The sequence below is a fragment of the Papio anubis genome, chromosome 4, assembly GCF_008728515.1.
Source record: "Papio anubis isolate 15944 chromosome 4, Panubis1.0, whole genome shotgun sequence".
Taxonomy (NCBI): Eukaryota; Metazoa; Chordata; class Mammalia; order Primates; family Cercopithecidae; genus Papio; species Papio anubis.
In genome coordinates, this window is record NC_044979.1 from 126926612 (window position 1) to 126939390 (window position 12779).

The 12779-nt window shown below is 38.4% G+C and overlaps 1 long non-coding RNA gene across 1 annotated transcript; it reads right to left on the bottom strand.

Annotated features, from left to right (window-relative positions):
* Nucleotides 1-3905: 3905 nt before the first annotated feature.
* On the bottom strand, nucleotides 3906-10267 carry LOC103882801. Its single transcript, XR_001900677.3, has 2 exons — nucleotides 9840-10267; nucleotides 3906-5015 (listed from the first exon to the last, which is right to left on the bottom strand). It is a non-coding gene; the product is annotated as an uncharacterized LOC103882801 (long non-coding RNA).
* Between the last annotated feature and the right edge of the window lie 2512 nt (nucleotides 10268-12779).

The following is a 12779-nucleotide window of genomic DNA, read 5'->3' on the forward strand; positions in this document are numbered from 1 at the left end:
ATAGATTTGTTTCCAGCATTTTTGAAGTTTTTAGTTTGCTAGTAAATTAGCTTATGAAAATGCTTTGTTTCAATATTGCTTTTTACTCTGAAAATAAGTACAAACTCATACTTACACAAACACACTTCATAATTTACTTTCACCTAACATTTATCTTTATAGTAATATATATATATATGTTTATGTAAATAAAAATTAAAAGTCTATGTTTCCAGGAGAGGGCACATGTTCATAGAAAAATATAATAAAATTTAAAAAACTATTTAGGACTCAGAAATGTATAAATTTTATGTATATGTCTACGTAATTTTTATTATGACCTAAAATAACCTGGTAGTCACTAACAGTTTAATTGTACATTTTAATATAACTAGAAGTATACAATTGGATGTTTGTAATACAAAGGATAAATGCCAGAGGTGATGGACACCTGATTCCCCCAGATGTGATTATTATAGATTGTATGCCTGTGTCAAAACATAACATAGGACGGGCACAGTGGCTCACCACTGTAATCTCAGCACTTTGGGAGGCTGAGGCGTGTGGATCACCTGAGGTCAGGAGTTTGAAACCAGCCTGGCCAACATGATGAAACCCCATCTCTACTAAAAATACAAAAAAATTAGCCAGGCATGGTGGTACATGCCTGTAGTCCCAGCTACTTGGGAGGCTGAGGCAGGAGAATCACTTGAACCCCAGAGGTGGAGGTTGCATTGAGCTGAGATCATGCCACTGCACTCCAGCCTGGGTGACAGAGTGAAAAACAAAACAAAACAAAACTAAACTAAAACTGAAAAACGTAACATATATGGCATAAATATATGCACATACTATGTACCCATAAAAATTAAGAAATATAAACTTAAATAAAAAGAAATAAAAATTTAAGTGATGGAAACAATGTTCTTTAACTTATTTGCAGTTTAAAGCCACTAGCAAAAGAGATTACTGGAGATATTATTCCACTATTTTACCAAATCACATACTGTTACTATCTTTTACCTGCACTCTTGAGTAAGGTGGAATAGGTGAATGTTAGTGGCATGATAACACTTTATTGAATGCACAATAGTCTTAACATGTTAAAAAATGTACAATTAAAGCATTAAGTTCACACATAATCTAAAAATTTTTAAATGTACTCCATTTTACTGCATAAAAGTACAATTAGTAAACTGGTATTTAATTACTTTTTTTTTTTTTTTTTGAGATGGAGTCTTGCTCTGTCACCCAGGCTGGAATGCAGTGGCACTATCTTGGTTCACTGCAGCCTCTGCCTCCCAGGTTCCAGTGATTCTCCTGCCTCCGCCTCCCCAGAACCTGGGATTACAGGCACACACCACCATGCCTGGCTAATTTTTGTATTTTTAATAGAGGCAGGGTTTCACCATGTTGGCCAGGCTTATCTCTAACTCCTGACCTCAGGTGATCCACCCACACTGGCCTCCCAAAGTGTTGGGATTACAGGCATGAGCCACTGTGCCCAGCCCCTTTAATTTAAACTAAAATTAAAAATGCTTTTCTCTCACTATAATGCAGAATATTACTCTGAACACCTACCTCATCACTCAGTATTATAAGTTAACCACCAAGAGCCTAGATTTTCATTATATATCTTACGCTTTAATGCCCTTATTCTTCTACAGAAAAAAATCAGTGTTTACCTAACAATAAAGAATCTCGTATCTGTGACACAGCAACAATTCATTACATGCTTTCACAATAGGAATGAAAAAACAGAATAATGTAATTTGAGAGTTGAATTCATCATTATTTACTTGTCAAATAATCTGCAATCTTTTTAAAAGAAAAAGTATACTTTGAATGTAATTATAACTCCCTTAAAAATCTTCTACTCCTCTTTTTTTGTTTTGTTTTTTACTTTTTGAGGCGGAGTTTTGCTCCTGTTGCCCAGGCTGGAATGCAATGGTGTGATCTTGGCTCACCACAACCTCTTCCTTCCGGGTTCAAGTGATTTTCCTGCCTCAGCCTCCCAAGTAGCTGGGATTACAGGTATGCGCCACCCTACCCGGCTAATTTTTTTTTTTTTTTTTTTAGTAGAGACGGGGTTTCACCGTGTTAGCCAGGATGGTCTCGATCTCCTGACCTCGTGATCCGCCCGCCTTGGCCTCCCAAAGTGCTGGGATTACAGGCATGAGCCAACGCGCCCGGCCGTAATTTTGTATTTTTAATAGAGATGGGGTTTTTCCAAGTTGATCAGGCAGGTCTCAAACTCCTGACCTCAGGTCGGCCTCCCAAAGTGCTGGGATTACAGGTGTGAGCCACTGTATCTGGCCTTACTCTTTTTACAGTTATACACAAATAATCTAACAACTTGAGTTATATTTTCTATACTGAACACTCTGATTTTAGTGTAATGTCTAATGTGTCAGTAACTTACTTATTTCTACTGTAAATTCTGACATTTACATAGACTAATTGTGAATTAAATATTTTTCATACTTCATCTGCAAAAATATATTTTAGTATAAATTATCTGGTGTTTTCTAGGCTATAGTTTTTTTAAAAATGTATTTCCAAATTTATTACATTTGCAAGATTTTTGTCCGATATAAATTATCTGATTTTGAACAAAGTTTGAGCAACTGCTTAAGGGTTTCCCTCTAGTATAAAATGTGTACAGGCCGGGCGCGGTGGCTCAAGCCTGTAATCCCAGCACTTTGGGAGGCCGAGACGGGTGGATCACGAGGTCAGGAGATCGAGACCATCCTGGCTAACACGGTGAAACCCCGTCTCTACTAAAAAAATACAAAAAAACTAGCCGGGCGAGGTGGCGGGCGCCTGTAGTCCCAGCTACTCAGGAGGCTGAGGCAGGAGAATGGCGTAAACCCGGGAGGCAGAGCTTGCAGTGAGCTGAGATCCGGCCACTGCACTCCAGCCTGGGCAACAGAGCGAGACTCCGTCTCCAAAAATAAAATAAAATAAAATGTGTACAATAAGATTTGTGATACAAGTAAAGGTATTACAACCCTCCTTATATTTGTAATATTTGTCGTCAGCATAAACATGCATTTTACTTTAAAGGGTTCTAGTTTCTGAAAGATCTTTTGACAGTAATTGCTTTTATAATGCTCCTAATTAAGTAAAAATTCTGACGTTGAGTAAGATGTGAGCAGATATCAATGACATTTTTTTATTCTTCACATTTGTACTATCTTTCTCAAGTATAAATGCTTTCCTGTGCAATAAGGTGTGGATATTCCTTCACAGTTTTGCCACATTCTTTACTTATAAAGTTTTCTCCAGTATAAATTATCTTACCTATAATCAAGTGTGACAACCACCTGAAGGCTTTGTCACAGTCTTCACTTTTTTTTTTTTGAGACGGAGTCTCGCTCTGTCACCCAGGCTGGAGTGCAGTGGCGTGATCTCGGCTCACTGCAAGCTCCGCCTCCCGGGTTCATGCCATTCTCCTGCCTCAGCCTCCCAAGTAGAGGGGACTACAGGCACCCACCACCATGCCCGGCTAATATTTTGTATTTTTAGTAGAGATGGGGTTTCACCGTGTTAGCCAGGATGGTCTCGATCTCCTGACCTCATGATCCGCCTGCCTCAGCCTCCCAAAGTGCTGGGATTACAGGTGTGAGCCACCACGCCCGGCCACACATTCTTCACATTTTTAAGGTTTTACACCTGGATGATTTTTTGTATATTTAGAAAAGTTGGAGGTGTTGTCAAAATCACTGTCATATCTTTTAGGTTTGTAGAGTTTCTCATCAATATGAATTTTTTTATGTCTAGTAAGGTTTGAGGAACAGTTAAAAGCTTTGCCATATTTGTCACATTTGTAGTGTTTTTCTCCTGTATGAATTTTCTTATGATCAGCAAGAGTTGCAGGCTAGTTAAAAAATATTGCCACATTCATCACATTTGTAAGATTTCTCTCCAGTATGAATTGCTTTATGATTAGTAAAGGTTGAGAATACACTAAAGCTTTTGCCACATTCTTCACATTTGTAGATATTCTTTCTAATATGAATTCTCTTATGTCATGTAAGGTAGGAGGGCCCATTAAAACCTTTGCCACATTCTTCGCATTTGTAGGGTTTCTGTCCTGTACGATTTCTCATATGTTCAGTAAGGTTTGAGGACTGGGTAAAAGCTTTGCATCATTCTTCATATTGTAGGATTTCTCTCCAGTATGAATTGTTTTATGTTTAATGAGGTTTGCAAACTGGTTAAAAGCTTTACCACATTCTTCACACTTGCAGGACTTCTTTTCAGTATGAGTTTTCTTATGTTTAGTAAGGTGTGAAAACTGGTTAAAACCTTTGCCACATTCTTTACATTTGTAGGGTTTCTCTCCAGTATGAAGTCTCTTATGGTTAGTTAGGGTTGAGAACTGGTTAAAGGCTTTGTGACATTCATCACATAGAAGGGTTTGTCTCCAGTATGAATTATCTTATGTTTATTAAGGATCAAGAATACACTAAAACCTTTGCCACGTATTTAACATTTGTAGGATTTCTCTTTAGTATGAATTTTCTTGTCTAATAAGGGTTGAGGATTGGTTAAAGGCTTTGTCACATTCTTCACATTTGTAGGGTTTCTCTTCTGTATGAATTCTTATGTTTAATAAGCTGTGATAACCAGTTAAAAACGACCACATGCCTCACATTTGTAGGAATTATCTCTAGTGTGAATGCTTTTATGTCATATTAGGTGTGAAAACATGCAAAATGATTTGCCACATTCTATACATTTGAAAGGTTTCTTGTCAGGATGTCTTATGACTTTGAATTTAAAAATATATGAAAGACTTTCATATATTTATCACATTGAAATATTCTGTTCTGAGTAGTTGTCAAACATTTGCTAAGTTCATTATAACCTCGGTTGTGCACCTTACACTCATCCACACTTTTACAGTAAAATTTTTATGTCTTTACTGTAAATTTTTATGTCCACATTTTCCATATCTTCTCGGTATCACTTTTTGGAAAGAAGCCTTTATGCCTTGCTCTTACGATCTTGGGCATAATGAGAACACATAACTGAAAGAAACAAAAATAAAAAATTTCTTCACTTGCTAGACTCAAATGAATATACTTTACAAATCTAATGTATAGGCTAAGTGTGGTGGCTCATGCTTGTAATCACAGCACTCTGGGAGGCTGAGGTGGGTGACTGACTTGAGGTCAGGAGTTTGAGCCTGGCCAATATGGTGAAACCCTGTCTCTATTAAAAATACAAAATTAGCTGGGCATGGTGGTGAGCACCTGTAATCCCAGCTACTCAGGAGGCTGAGGCAGGAGAATTGCTTGAACCCAGGAGGCAGAGGTTGCAGTGAGCCAAGATTATGCCATTGCGCTCCAGCCTGGGCAAGACAGCAAGACTCTGTCTCAAAAAATAAAATAAGTCAAATGGAAGAAATGTACAGGAGAAAAAAAGGAATGGTGAAAGATGAAGCACGTAGATAATCCTGGTAAACAGCTGTGATTAATAAAATTATCCACTCTTTGTGTTCTTCAGGAACAGTTTACAGAAAAAAACAACCTTCCCATTTTGACTTAGATGGTTTAAGTACTCTCTCGTCTTACTTATCACATAGCCAGACATGAACTCTCCAAGTCTTCTTTTTCTAATTAAAAAATCAGTTGGATTTGTCTTCAGTGGTCAGAATAAAATACTTCTTAATCAAAGTTTATCCCCTTCCCACAAGCTTCTGAACTTTGAGCTACCCTCAGTCTGAGCCAACACAGAACCCCATTTTATGTCCCTTTTAAGAACATGCTGAGTTCAGGGTAAAAACTGTTCTGATCTAAAATCTAATTATTTTCACCCTGCATTTTCCATTCCCTTCCCACCTTCTTTTTATTTTATTACCATTATTCTTTGAGACGGAGTCTCGCTCTGTCACCCAGGTTAGAGTGCAGTGGCGCAATCTCAACTCACTGCAAGCTCCGCCTCCCGGGTTCATGCCATTCTCCTGCCTCAGCCTCCCGAGTAGCTGGGACTACAGGTGCCCACCACCACGCCCGGGTCATTTTTTGTATTTTTCGTAGAGATGGGGTTTCACCATGTTAGCCAGGATGGCCTTGATCTCCTGACATTGTGATCTGCCCACCTGGGCCTCCCAAAGTGCTGGGATTACAGGCGTGAGCCACGGTGCCTGGCCCCCATCCCCTCTTTAATCTTTGTTTGCTCCTCCCTATAAAAGAAAGCCCTTGTCTGCCGAGACTTTGCAGTCCTTAAAGATCTTTTTTTTTTTTTTTTTTTTGAGACGGAGTCTCAGCTTCATCACCCAGGCTGGGACTGCAGTGGCCGGATCTCAGCTCACTGCAAGCCCTCAGCCCGGTTCACGCCATTCTCCGGCCTCAGCCTCCCAAGTAGTTGGGACTACAGGCGCCCGCCACCTCGCCGTCCGGCTAGTTTTTGTATTTCTTAATAGAGACGGGGTTTCACCGTGTTAGCCAGGATGGTCTCGATCTCCTGACCTCGTGATCCGCCCGTCTCGGCCTCCCAAAGTGCTGGGATTACAGGCTTGAGCCACCGCGCCCGGCCCCTTAAAGATCTTATAGTTGGCACTTCCTCCTGTTGCAATGCTTCTTTGGAAATCAAATTTTTTACATAAATCTAACTTTGTTTTATTTTACAATGTTTAGAAACTGCCTCAAAACAGTAACAACTTTATCTTCAGTAAAACCCTCCAAATCCCCTTCCATCTTAACTTTAACTGCAACTGCCTGTGGGTCCCCAGCTTTCTAGGGCTCTGTAGGTTCTCCGTATAAAGGTTTCTTTCACGGCTGGGGTGAGCAGGCTGGGACACCTGCAGGGGAGGCCTCCTAGAAAGAATTAACTGGACCTTTAATAACATCCTTTTGCAGGATCAATATTAACCCTAGCTTGGAGTCACCAGGCTAAAGCTTTGATTTCCATGTCAAAGGTACTCACTTGGTTTTTGAAACTAAGTGTTTGAAAAATCCAGCACAATTACTCAAACATGGTGTTACTATAAAGGGAAGGAATTTATAAGCTGCTTACATTTCACACCTCAATAAGAAAAGTAAAAGTATTTATTCCTTTCAGATAATAAATGTATTTTATTATTTCCATTAATAATCATGTAGCAAACAACTAGTCATATGGGAACACTTCTAAGAGGTACCAAGTTTCACCTCATAAAATTTAGCATGAAACTCAGAAATCAAAATAACAGGATATAGAGCAGAGATAGTCAGTGTCACAAACGTACCCTGCAAAAAAAGAAGCTGATGTTTTCATGAATCTATGAAACTCACCAATTAACTACAACATTTTCTTGTGGAAATGTATTAATTTTCTTTTCTTTTCTTTTTTTTTTTTTGAGACAGAGTCTTGCTCTGTCACCCAGGCTGTAGTGCAGTGGCGTGATCTTGGCTCACTGCAAGTTCTACATCCCAGGTTGTATTTTTAGTAGAGACGGGGTTTCACCATGTTAGCCAGGATGGGGAAATGTATTCATTTTCTAAAACCAAAATGAAAGAGTGATTTTGCCTATAATTTTCCTTGGTGGCTAGTAATCTAAAAGCTAAGCCTTGAAATTCTGTTTGAAATCACTCAGCCATAAAAAGCACACCTGAGAAAATTGTTAAACTCACTCTGGGAAAGAAAAAGGTAAATGAGAATTATTAACAAATGCAATATATGATTACATATTAATTTTTTTTAAACCCACCTCTTTTATGTCCTTTGTAATTTTTTTTTCTACCTGTCAAACCCTACTAATAAAATGCAATTTACAGTTTAAAAACTGAAGTCAGGCTGGGTACAGTGGTTCACGACTATAATCCCAGCACTTTGGGAGGCTGAGGTGGGTGGATTACCTGAGGTCAGGAGTTTGAGACCAACCTGGCCAACATGATGAAACCCAGTCTCTACTAAAAATACAAAAATTAGCTGGGCATGGTGGTGTGCACTGGTAATCCCAGCTACTTTGGAGGTTGAGGCACGAGAATCGCTTGAACCCAGGAGTTGGAGGTTGCTGTGAGCTGAGAGCCCACCACTGCACTCTAACCTGGGTGACAGAGCAAGACTCGGTCTCAGGTAAAAAAAAAAAAAAAAGCAAAAAACAAAACTGAGGGTCAAAATAAGTAAACAAATATTTTCACAGTGACAAATTTATGGTGTGGCAGTGCTGATTAAAAAGCAGATGTGTCTGAATCATGTGTCAAGTCAGGCCATCCAATCGCTCAAGAGATTCTCCCCCCCATCCTGCTCACTTAAGTGCTCAATAACCTGTCTCTCAGGAGACACTGCACTATGCCCCAGGTGCATCTTACTTTGCATTTTACAAGTTATTGAACCATCTCACTGGGGTCAGTTTTTGTTCGTTTTTTGGAATACTGTTTTTTCTTTCACAAATTTTTCACTATTTGTCTTTCACTATTTTTCCTCTGTTGTACTTCTTTCACAATTTTTCTGCCCCCATACAGAATCCAGGGAGCAAAAATTATTGGTGTTTTCCCCTCAATACCAGCATCTGATTATCTGACCAGCAATGTGTCTACAAGAAATGGAATCTGGCTTGAAGACAATCTTAATGTCTCAAGGGGTTAGCTTTTCAAAAAAATAGTACACCAGGAGATTCCACTCAGCCCTAGAGCATCCAGCTGCTCTTTAAGAGGCTACACTCCATACCTCAGGTTTTCCTATTGGAGAAAATGACCTAGGAGCTGAGAGTCAGTAGACATTACAGCAGACATAGCCATGGTGGGTATCTCGGTTTATCCCTAGACAGTACTGAAACCCAGGACCTGTAAAAAACTGAAGGATGGCTGAGGACACATCACCCCATAAAGTTTCCAAAGGGAAACCATGACCCAAAAACATTCTGACAAGGTCTCTGTGCCTAGGAAAGATAAAAGAAAAAGAGGCACAGACTTTTTTTTACAATACAGTGTCTGTGGATTATTCTTTCCTTTCTTCTTATGAGAAATATTTACAAACAGAAAACAAATGTTTTAAAAAGTGCCATCCAATACTTTGTCATAATGATTAATAATGATTAACACAGTATCAAAAATGTACACTAAAGAACAAACAGTTGATCATGCAAATTAGGGAGGGGAAGTTGGCATTTGGGAATGTCAGAAGGAACTGGAAATTTAGTATTTTACTGCAAGCCAGAGTTAGGACGAAGGATTAGGGGGTGGGGGGTAGACTTGAGACCCTGTTTGGGACACATGTGAAAAATGCAGGGTAAAATCTGTCCCCTGTGGAGTGTGAACATAATTAAATGGCAGGCAATTAGACTGAGGTGGCTCTAGTCCCTGGATTCCTACTTTAAAAAAAAAAAAAAAATCTAACTCAAGTGCATTTTTTTGTCAATTACTATATTGGAGAAAGCAAAATTTAGGCTTAACCAACTATAAACTGCCAATTAACCTCTGATTACATTATCAGAAAATTTTCATCTCGATCATACAAGTTGGAAAACTATGTAACCGTACCTAACCAATGACTTTCTTCATTATGCACCTTAAAATGACTTTTTTTTTTTTCTGAAAGGAAGTCTCGCTCTTGTCCCCCAGGCTGGAGTGCGATGGCCCGATCTCGACTCACTGAAACCTCCGCCTCCACAAGGAGGAGACAGGACGCCCGGAGTCCCTGCTGTGAGCCGGGCCGCCATCTTATGGCTAAAGGGGGCTGAGGGCGGAGCTGAGCCAAGAATTGGGAGTGGGGGTGGGGATAGGGGGTGGCGGCAGGGGAGGAGAGGGAGGAGGTCCGCGGAATTTGGAGCCCACTTCTGGGAGGCCCGCGTCCCGCCACAGCCACTTCCTACCGGTTCCAACCAGCCCTCTCCCCCTTTCTCGGGATGTCGGACCCGGCACCCTCACCACTTCTAGGCTTCCAGGGGGTCCTGGCGTCTTAGCTGCGGATCTCTCAATACCTACAGGTCACAGGGACACAGAGATTGGGCCTCTAGAAGCAGAGGACACAGAGAAGTGAAGTGAAGACCAGGAGCTCCAACGGTTGCGAAAGACAATGGCCGCGCCAAATCCCGGAAACCGTCCTGTCTGCTCCAGCTACGTGCCTGATTGGACGGTGCCCAGCCCAGCGATCCTGATTGGATAATGTTTAGGGCCCCACCCACTCAGGCCCTGAGTAGCAGAAGATGTGCTCAGATACAGGGCTGAATGAAGACAGAGTGAAACCTAAGCTGCAGCCTTTTCAGGCAGGGCTTCTTCCTGAGCTGAGCCAGGCCCGCCCTAGAGGGCATTTGCATTTAACCAAGTGTATAAGATCACATGCATTTATAAATAATATATGGCTATTCACAAATGAAAAGAATATAATAACCATTATTTAACAAATTCAGATTTTATGACCTTCCTGGCTTCTGGTTGTTGAGCAGGCAGCCTGGATTTTTAAAACGGAGGCAATCCTCTGAAATAAAATGTGAGCAACATGTGAATTTTACGTTTTCTGGTAGCCAAACTTTAAAAAAAGAAGAAACAGGTGGAAATGATTGTAGCAATTTAATTAACTCAATATATTCAAAATATTATCATTTCAATATGTAATAAATACTTATTACTAATAAAGTGTGTATGTATATATTTATAAATAAATATTTGAAACGAACTCTGTATTTTACCTTTCTAACACATCGCAGTTCAGACCAGCCACATACCAGGCACTCAGTAGCCACACGTGACCAATAGCTGCTACATTAAAGTGTAGCTTTGACATCTGGAGGATGAAGAGCCTGAACAAATCATTTCCACCAGAGGTGAAGGAAGAGCCTCTCCCTACCAACATCTCTCTTCAGTTCTAAGGGTGGAACAGATACTGGCCATGTAAAAAGCAGAGGGCAGCAGGAATAAAATAACCACAGGTACGTCACTGCGGCCCACCTTTTGATGTATCTGTGACTATTTTATTCCTATGTTATAAACTAAAGATCTCAATTATAAGCTAAAGACTGTTGAAGTAAGAAACTAAATAATACACAAATACTTGCAAAGATATTTATTTGTAAATTGGCATAATTAATATTGTTAAATGTCTGTATTACACAAAATGATCTGCAGATATAATACAACCTTTATCAAAAACCAATGACTTTCTTCACAGAAACATTTAAAAACAATTCCAAAATTTATATGGTACCACAAAGACACTATGCAATAAAAAAAAAAAAAAAAAAAAAAAAAACCTGAAAAAATAATCTAACAAAACTAAAAAAAAAAAAAAAAAAAAAAAAACACAGCTGAGAACATTATCTTACCAGACTTCAAAATATCCTACAAAGGTATAGTAGCCAAAACTGTATGGTACTTGCATAAAAATTAACAAATAGGTTAATGAAGCAGAATAAAGAGACCAGAAGTAAATCCATGCATTTACAATTAATCACTTTTAGATGAAGGTGACAAGTTATCAAAAAGAAAGTCTCTTCAATAAATGATGTTGGGAAAACTTTATATCCACATGAAAACAATAAAATAAGATCCTCATCTCATACCATGTATAGAACTCATCTAAAATGAATTAGAAACTTGAATTTAAGACTTGAAACTCTGAAACTACTACAAGAAAAAATATTGTTAAAGCTTTATAGCATCAGTCTGGGCAATGATGTTTTGGATTTAACCTCAAAATCCTAGAGAACAAATGTAAACATAGATAAATCAGATTATTTCAAATTAAAAAGCTATTACACATCAGCATTTTCAATCAACAGAATAATAAGACAACAAAAACATGTGAGAAAATATTTCCAAATTATACATCTGACAAGAGGTTGAATATCAAAATATATAAGAAACTGAAATGACTGTACCACAAAGAAGACTACTACTAAAAATGAGCAAAAGGCCAAAATAGACATTTTTCAAAAAAAGACATACACATGACAAACAGATATCTTTAAATAAAAGGTTCAATGTCAGTTATCTTCAGGGAAAGGCAAGCCAAAACATTGATAAGATATCAATTCACTGTTGCTAGAATGACTCTTAAAAAGAAAAAGATAACAAGTATTAGTAAATAGGGGAGAGAGAATGCTTAAAAACTGTTGGTGTGAATATAAATCAGTAAAGCCATTATAAAAAACAGAATGAAGATTTCTCAAAAATATTAACGTAGAACTACCATATGATGCTGCAATTGCACTACTGGGTCTAAATCCCAAAACAAAATACATGTGTTGAAGAGAAATCTGCACTTCTATATTTATTGCAGAACTCTTCACAGATTCATAGCATAGAATCAATCTAAGTGTCTATCATTCAATGAGTGAATAAAGACAATGTGGTATATATTTTTTGTTTGTATATATTTTTTGTATAAACATATATATAATATATGTATATTTTGGGTTATATTTTAGTATATATATTTATATATATTTTGAGCATATACATACACATGAAATAAGAAAATCCTGTCATTTGCAATCATACGGATGAAACTAGAGGAAATTATATTTGTTAAAGTAAGCCAAGCACAGAAAGATTAATAACTCATAATTTCACTGTTGTTCACTTACCTAAACAACTTGATGTTATTAAAGTAGAAGTTTTGTGGTGGTTACCAGATTGTAAGATAATTAAAGAAAGAAATGTATGTGGAGATGTCTGTGAAAAGATACCTAATTACAGTTGGCTAGGAAAAATAAGTTCAAAAGGGCTATTGTACAGAATAGTGACTATAGTTAGTAATGATGTATTGTGCCAAGACCAGCTCGATTGGGGAGACCCTAACCCAGTGGCACTAGAGGAATTAAAGACACTCACACAGAAATATAGAGGTGTGAAGTGGGAAATCAGGGG